This window comes from Myodes glareolus, chromosome 1 (assembly GCF_982192425.1).
Source record: "Myodes glareolus chromosome 1, mMyoGla1.1, whole genome shotgun sequence".
NCBI classification, from domain to species: Eukaryota; Metazoa; Chordata; class Mammalia; order Rodentia; family Cricetidae; genus Myodes; species Myodes glareolus.
The window spans coordinates 100,997,352-101,006,383 of record NC_142026.1 but is presented as its reverse complement, the minus strand read 5'-3'; the positions used below and the strand labels follow the sequence as shown (position 1 = coordinate 101,006,383).

At 40.3% G+C, this 9,032-nt stretch overlaps 1 pseudogene; it reads left to right on the top strand.

The window, feature by feature from the left end:
- Positions 1-3,647: 3,647 nt before the first annotated feature.
- On the top strand, positions 3,648-3,936 carry LOC125394610 (elongin-C pseudogene; annotated as a pseudogene).
- Positions 3,937-9,032: the final 5,096 nt, after the last annotated feature.

Below are 9,032 nucleotides of genomic sequence, written 5' to 3'. Positions count from 1 at the left end.
GCTTCCTAAGCATAAGTTACTGGGCCCAGCACTACCCGTAACCTGTCTCCAAAGACAACAGATCACTCATTCAAAGTTCTGGAGTTTCTTCTCTAAAGATTAAAAGTAAACCAGGGAGTGGTGGCATATGCATTTAATACCAGCACTTAGGAGGCAGGACCAGGTGAAGCTCAGATAATGCTTTATCACAAATAGGATGTCAGCATGCCAGAGGACATAGATAGATAGGTAGATAGATAGATAGATAGATAGATAGATAGATAGATAGATAGACAGACAGACAGATAGATGATAGATAAATTTCTCTATTATAATGTTAAAATTTAGTTCATTGAACCGATGGCATTCATAATCCTGGTCCAAGAGAGTTTGCTCAGTTGAAATAAGCCCAAAAGTTTCGTGCAAAAGTGATGCTGAACAAAGTCATCTCAAAGTTCCCTCCAGATCACCTGTCTCCTTTCAGATTTCCAATGAGAAACTGCAGCAAATATGTGGCATCTTTAATGCTGGTGAGTTCACATTGAGGGCTTGCAATGGTCCAACACTATGCTGAGAATTTTCTAGAGACATTTTCATTTGATCCTTGCCGCTGCTCTGTGATGCTATCCTTCTCTCTTTTAGACACCTAAGAAGCCTGTTTATTTTCATATGTTCCAATGGTCACACACCATAAAGACCATCTTAGATTGTCCTTAACCATATGAAGGAGCCAATAAAATTTACCTCATAGAGTTTAAGATCTTGTTTTTACCAATCAGAAGCAAAAGTCTTAAGGCTGATCTATAAAGGCTACAAAATACAGTTCCCTCTCCCACTGGTTTTATGAAAATTCATTCCAGTGTATCAGTCCTCAAGGTAAGTCTCAGGTTTTATAAATGATAATAATATTATCTAAGGAATCACTTAAGAACAACCTTAAAATTGCATCCTAGTTACTTTATAATAGCAGTTAATAAACACTGGAGTCCCATTAAACCATATAATCTGTTTGGTGTGAATCTTCATAGCTCATGCAAACCACCATGCTATAGTGGCTCATGCAGGCACAACCAAAATCAGAATGAAGTTGGAGAGAGAGAGAGAGAGACACAGAGAGAGAGAGAGAGGGCTTGAAACCCATCCTCACTGTAGTCCAGTGGTTCTCCTATGAGTCTCAATCCCTTTGAGGATCACATATCAGGTATTTCCATTTTGATTCATAACAGTAACAAAATTACAGTGATGAAGTAGCAACAAAATAACTTTATGGTTGGGGTGACCACAACAGGAGACCCACTGTCGTAGTAAGCAAAGGCAAGTCACTCCATCCACACGAACCTCAGTTCTTCACGGGACTGTTGCGCATGCTACTAATGTTCTTTGACTCCCTTTTTGCCTACAATTTATGATCATATACATTTATACAATATATTCAGGGAACTGCTACAGCAACTGGGCCAACATGGCAGCCAGTGCTCAGTATTAAGGCTGAATCTGCTTGGCGCACAAACAAAGCACATGTTCTAGAGGGCAAGCCTGCACGCATGCTTCAAGACTTGGCATGGTACCTCTGCAGGATGGCAGGGAATGAATGCGTTTAAGTCTTATTTCCACACATAAAGAGCAAAGGCTTTAAGAGTAAGACTTCAGGATGCAATGATAAATAAGGAAAAGATTCTTTGAGATATTGAGACGATATTTGAGGAAAGCAGGAGGAAATCATCCTCATATTTCTTTAAGCCCGTGTTTAATCATATAGTTGCAACGGGGAAATTGTGACTAGAATGGCGTGCAGCTGTGTGTGGGAGAACTGGACGGAGACTGCAATTGGCTCTTAAATTAGAAGCACATCTGAGGTTTGTTAACAATCTGTGAGCGATGCTAACGTGTTGGATTTCTCACTCTTTATTTGTGGATTTATATGACACACGAGAGACAGGAAAAGGAGAGAGAGGGGGAAGAAAGGGAAAGAAATGATGGGGGAGAGAGAAAATAGGAGATGGCTAAGCACATATTGAAGTTTTTGTGTAGACTTGATTTTGTGACAGACTCTTTCCTGGAAAGAGAAAAATGAAGAAAATCCTTTAAAACCACTAGAGCAGCATGGTAGAAGAGACCCAGGACAGAATCTGATAGGTTCTCGTTCAACCACAAGTTTCAATAGCAGATACATGGGAAGGAAAACAGTGCAATGTAATAAAAAGTTCCTGAGAGGTGGCACATACCTATAATCCCAGCACTTGGGAAGCTGAGGCAGGAGAATCATGGATTCTGGGCCAGTCAGTCTGGGCTGCATACCGAGATCTGGCCTCAAAAAAACCATATATTTTGAAACATTAAACTAAGAAAAATCTAGAACAATACTACATTATATAACCCGAGAGCATAGAATTAATTTATTAAGACCTGAACTCAGTTCTGATTATGGAATGATATAGGTGTCTCATGTTTGCTTCGGCAATACTCAGCTACAGACAGGCCCATCTCATATGCTGATTCTCAGGCATTTTATTCATTGGTCAAGCACAATTTCTGATACTGTCTAAGCAACATACACAATCTTTGGAACAAGCTCATTCAAGCTAAAAATGCTAGAATTTAATCTTACTTGTACTCTTTAGGTCACATCAAACCAAACAGAAGGGACTTTAAGAAATACACTGACTTTTGTGATAATCTTGGACGCACTTAAGTCAATTCCTAGAATTCTTCTCAATCTGTAAAAATTTGAAATTGATTCTTTTTTCCTTCCTAATTCTAATTTGAAAGAACATGTACAGTGAATCTCAAGTACAAATTTGCAAAGCAATAGCCCAGGGATCTGTCAGCAAGGACTGTTTATTTTTTATTTTTTATTGTTGTTGTTTGTTTTGGTTTCGTTTTACAGGCAGGGTTTGTCTGAGTAGCCCTGGCTGTCCTGAAATCACTGCTACACAGGTCAGGCTGGCCTTGAGCTTGAACTCCCAGAGATCTGCCTGCCTCTGCCTCCTGAGTTCTGGGCTCAAAGGCCATACTCAACCAAAGTCAAGTCTGTTCTTTCACCCTTCCCAAGTGATTCTGATCTAGGTTGCAAAATATGTATGGAAAGACAAGTACTCCTGTCCCCTGGGTCTAGGAGACTTCATAGGCTTTAGAAACACTCATGCCTGGTTGCTAAGATTCCTTCAGCTATGAAGTGTTCGAGTCACAAAGAACAAGAAGTACTAAGGAGAACATAGTGTATGAGTGCATGGAGTCACTGAGGACAGGTACATTACAAACTAATTAAAAGATGCGTCAATTTATCAACACCTATTGCTAATAAACACATCACAGCATAACTGATGCTAAGTAGATGGACGGAGTGCCCTTTTGCCGGAGGTGACCAATTAAAAACACACAGCAATAAAGACAAAGGAGATGTGTCCTCACAGGGATGCGAAGGGTAGGCGGTGAACCATGTTCCATTCTGCCAGTGGGAGGGAGCATATTGAATTAAAAATGTAGGGAAAGGGGAACACTGGGTTTTTTCTCCAGTCATGGGCAGACACTGTGTCCTTGCCTCACCAGGGGAACACTGGGTTTTTCCTCCAGATACTGTGTCCTTGCCTCACCAGGAGACTATTTAGGTCCCGGTAGGAACAAAGTTTCACATTTTGAAAGACCTACAGTGTCTGTGAAGAGCCTGATACCGTGTCAAATTGATATCTTCTGGAGGTCATAAATTTATCGTCGAAAGAGAGCAAGCAGTAATGTGAGGAACAATAAAGGCCATGCTGAAGGACGAACCAGGCCAGTTTGCTGAGAATAAAAGCAGAGTCAGATTTAGAGCTCTGGTCACGTGTGCCGTGGGAAGTCCGAACGCGTTTGACCCACAAGGTCGTCTACACTAACAGCTCCACGGACAAAGCTGAATTCCCAGCGGCACCTGAAATCTCACCCGCACTGCTGATGGCTGCCAACCCCCTAGACTGTTAAATAAAGAAAATGATAACACACTGCTAATCTTTTCAGTATTAAAAATTTAACTGGATGAAGGCATAAAGAGTCTGGATGAGGAAAGAGAGAAACTGCAGAAGGTGTCAAAGCATTTGATGCTCCTGAAATAGGAGCAGTGGGGAGGTGACTGTGACCTCTAAAGCAGGCAGACCCAGGAGAATCTCGGAGATGCTCAGTTTCTGTAGGCAATCAATCAATGCAATCAACATACCTAGAAGACTTTCCCTTTCCTTTTCTTATTCTTTCTGTTAAAAAAAAAAAAACAAAACATGTCTAGGTTGAGGATGGGATGTGGGTAGGGGTGTGGATGGTACTTTAACCCCGGTATTTAGGAGGCAGAGACAGGCAGATCTCTGTGAGTTCAAGGTCAGCCTGGTCTTCAGAGTGAGTTCTAAGACAGTCAAGGCGACACAAAGAAACGCTGTTTCCAAAAACCAGAAAGAAAGAAAAAAATCTAATACTTTCTTTGTGTGTATGTAGTAAAGAAGGTCGCATGTGCCACAGCTGGGAAACGAAAGTCAAAAATGTGCCTTATAGAATTATTTGTTTTACTATTTTATGTGTATATAAGTGTTTGGCTTGCATGGGTGTGTATGCACCTCATACCTGCTTAGTGTCCACAAAGTTAAGAAGGTTCCAAATTTCTGGGCAACAGAGTTACAGATGGCTGAGAGCCACCAGGTAGGTTCTGGGAACTGAATCCCAGCTCTCTGCAAAAGCAACAAGTGATTTTAGCCACTGAGCCAGTCTCCAGTCCAGGTCCAAAGGGGAAAGAACAATTTGTGGGAGTCAGTTCCTTCCGTTCACCATGTGGGACCTGGAAAATGAACACAGACTACCACACCTGGTAGCCGTGTGCTTCTCTAACTCACCTCACTGGCTCAGTTTCTCCTGCTTTCAACTGAATGCATTGGGATTCGGAATTGACAATTGAATTTTGTTAAAGCAAGATCAGCAGGTGTATAGATGATTACGTTATACCATTTTCATCTTGTCTACGGCCACTGGCTTCCACATACTGGGATTATGTAAACTGTCTGAACTATGGGTAAGCTGGTCTACAGTTTTGCTGCTTTTTCCTGGGAAAGCCAAAACACTCTATAGTTGGCTTTTAGTATCATGGACATTGCTTTACTGAATTCCACCTCCTAATTCTGTAAACCATATTTAAAGCAATCATAGCTTTGGTATAATATGACTGGGTTTGTGTGAGATGTGTGTGTGTGTGTGTGTGTGTGTGTGTGTGTGCGTGCACGTGCGCACATGCTCTTGCACACACAAGCACACACAAACGTGTGGGTTCTGATTTAAAGTCGAATTGTTACACTCATGCGTGGAAACAACTTAAGGTCCCCAAAGTCTCCAATAATTTAAGGATAAAAATTTATTTTAGTTACTGACATCTTTGCTTCTTTGGCTGTTGCTATTTCCACTGTATCCTTAAAAAAAAAGAACACTTAGGCCCCACAGTCAACTTTATAGAAGCATTTTATGAGACAGAAAGAGTAAATCTTTTTCTTTTGTTAAAGTAGTATTCATAAATTTCTTCAAACATGACATATATATGTAAATAGATCATATTTACAAGAGCAATATTTACATGAAAAAATAAATTATATATTTATATAAATGGTTATATTTATTATATTTATTTCTTTCTATTTTCATGTGCATGTGTGTGCATGCATGTGTGTGTGTGCATGCATGTGTGTGTGTGTGTGTGTGTGTGTGTATGACATGGGCTTGCAGGTGCCCAAAGAAGTGAAAAGGGGGGATCTGGTCTCCTGGAGCTGGACGTATGGATAGTGACTAGCTGCTTGATGTGGGTGGGCGTGCCCAATCCTGGTCTTCCTCATGAACAGCAAATAATTTGGCTGCTGATGCATCTTGTCAGCCCCTGCATGCTTCTTCTTAAATGGATACATTTTTCCTCCCCTATTTCTCCTTCTTATGCTAATATGTTCTATATCCTCCTCCTAAAATGACCAATGTTAAATCCCACCTAGTGTACGTCCATGTTTCCTTCATAGCTGTAGAATCTTACAGACACAAAGCCACACTCATAGGTGAATGCACATATGGATCTGATGCTTTTTCATTGTTCATCATGTTATGATAGATTCAAAGGTGTTCCCATAACTCCCATGTCCCTTACTTTGAGAACACATCTGGAACTCCTGGTAAATTCAGCAGAGGGAAGATCATTGAATACAGATGATTATATGTAGAAACTGTTACACAAGATTGCCAAGTATTAACATCTAGCTCAGTGTTAAAGCATTTGCCCAGCATGTGTGAAACCCTGGGTCCTGTCCTTAATACTGCCATTTTTCAAAGTGCCTTTGGTTTCATGTTCCTGTAACCAGATGTGGTGGTGTGCATCCATAACCTCAGAAGTTGGGAAGCTGAGGAAAGAGAATTGCGAGTTTGAGTCCAATCTGGCCTACAAAAGGAGACTATCAACAAGAGCAGTAATGAAAAAAAAATGTAAGGATGGTGATGCAGCTCAGTCGGCAGAATGCTTGGTCCCAGCACCACAGAACTAGATGTGGTGTGTGTACCTCTAATTGGAGCATCCTGCAAGTTTAAGCAAGTGAATCAGAAATTCAGCCATCCTCGATTAGACTGGTACAGTAGAGATCCTGTCTCAGTATCACCAGAAAAAGATTATAAGTCTTTAACTCTATCTCCATTTTACCTGAGGCACAGCTATTTGATCACCTAGATATAATGTACAAAATAGAGTTTTCAAGTCAATTGTCAGGACATCGTCCATATTTAAAAGGGTAGAAGTTGAAAAGGGTGGAACTTTGTGGTTGAAGGGAGATTTTCCCTACAGAGAGCTCTCAATAAATGATGCCAACTATCACTTTACTGGAGAGTGGCCTTTACTGCTTACCTCAAGGACAGTGACTGAGACTTCTGAAAAAGCCGCTACACTTGTCAAAATGACGACAGAGCCAAAAAGGTGGATAGATTGCTGAAGGAGGCAGTAAAGCAGAGGATTTCTGTTGAGAAAAAACTGTGGTCAACACAAGGCCAAGGTTGTTATCATTTCTAGGGATGATCTATGTATCACAAAATGGTAAAAACATTTACCATCAGGTTCCAAGGATCTGAGTTTGATTTCCTCAGACCTACATGGTGGAAGAAAAGAACCAACTCTCTCCACCTCCAACCTCCACATGGGCACAGTAGCACATATATGCCATACCCATAGATACATATGCACACACAATAAGCAAATAATATACAAATAAATGTATTTTTCTAACGGAGCTATATTACACCCTGTTCAAGAGTAGAATTGTATATGCTATCAGAATGGTAGAAAATCCTCCATAAAAAGATGCTAAGGTGGTCCAAGAGATGCTCAAGGACTGAGGAAGAACTTGGAAACTACAAGACAAAACCAGTTGCATCAGCCCACAACCAGTAAACTTCAGGACAACCCATCAAGTATTGGGAAGTTATCTAAAGATCCACAGACCATTTGTTAGAAGTACGTATGCATTTGACTATTTCCAAAACTTTAGAGTACCAGATCTAGGAAAATTTGTCATCTAGACTCTTTTCTGGTCCTTTCCCTACCCGTGCTCTCTTTCGTATCACCACTGTTTTGATGCTGAAGGGGTCAGGAGGCAGCCAGTCATGTGAGGAAGAAGTGACAGGTAGTCCTCTCTCCAGCCCCAGTCCTATAGCTGGGGAGAGACGCTCGGGCTCTGGACAAAGTCTTACATCATTACACTGACTATTTATATTAACTACTATGCTGGATTTTTCCTAAGCAAGCTGGTTGAGTGGTGCTTTATTATCAAATAGGAGGCATAAGTTATGAGTTTGACCTAGGTATTACCCAACAGTTGAATTTTTAGACTTTACTGAATAGCTTCATGAAAGCAGCTGAGTGTTGTAGATAGCATCCTAGAAACATGGTATAGTATATCCTAGAAAATTTGTGTAGTATATTCTAGAAACACTGTATAATATATCCTAAAAACACTGTATAGTATATCCTAGAAACACTGTATGGTGTATATTCTAGAAACACAGTATGGTATATATCCTAGAAACACTGTATAGCATATCATAGAAACACTATATAGTATATCCTAAAAACACTGTATAGTATATCCTAGAAACACAGTATGGTGTATATCCTAGAAACACTGTATAGCATATCCTAGAAACACTATAACATATCCTGGGAACACTGTACTTCACTGTTTTGCCTCACTTCTCACCAACTAAACTTCATGAAAATTCTCACAAATCACCTGAGTTCTCTTAATGTGTTATTCATAATGATTTGAATGTATTATAAATGTATTTAGCCTATTGGTGGGCATATTCTTCCTCCATTTGTTTCTTTTTTCCTACAAGTTTGTATGTGTGTGTTGTGTGCGTGTATAAGTGAGGGCATCCACGTGCCACTATGCAAGGTCAGAAGTCATGGCCAAACTTCATGAGTTGTTCTCTCCTTTTACCTCACTACAGTTGTGTTTTCTAGTTTATGCCACTGCATAGCATATTCCAGACTAGCTAGTCCAGTGCTTCCAGCCAGTTCTCCAGAATCTGCCTCCCACCTCCCTGTAGAAGTGCCGGGATTACAGCTGTCCATCACTACATTGACGTTTGCTGTGTCTGTCCATGTGTTCTCATGTCTGAACTCCGGTCATCAGACCCACATGAAAAGTACTTTTATTCACCATGCCATCTCTCCAACTTGTGCAACATGTTTTAAATTTAACATGCAGCAATTAACATGGACACGTGTACTGGTTCTTTGCATTTCTATTATATTCCCATTAATGAAATTTCTTAAATTATATAAGTTCTGTGGTCCAGCTGCAGTCTGGGTTCTGGTTCTGAGATGGAGAAGGGGTGTTGGCACAAAGAAATGAACTATCTGACCACCAAATGAGTTTCACACAAGTGGCCAACCCAAATAGCTCCAGCTGTCTTTATTTATACATCAAAACAAACATGTTTTTCCATACTAAGAAAGAAGCGTTTCACATTCTTCAGCATTAACCTCCAGCAAAAAACAAATATGTCAAATATTTTTCTCCCAA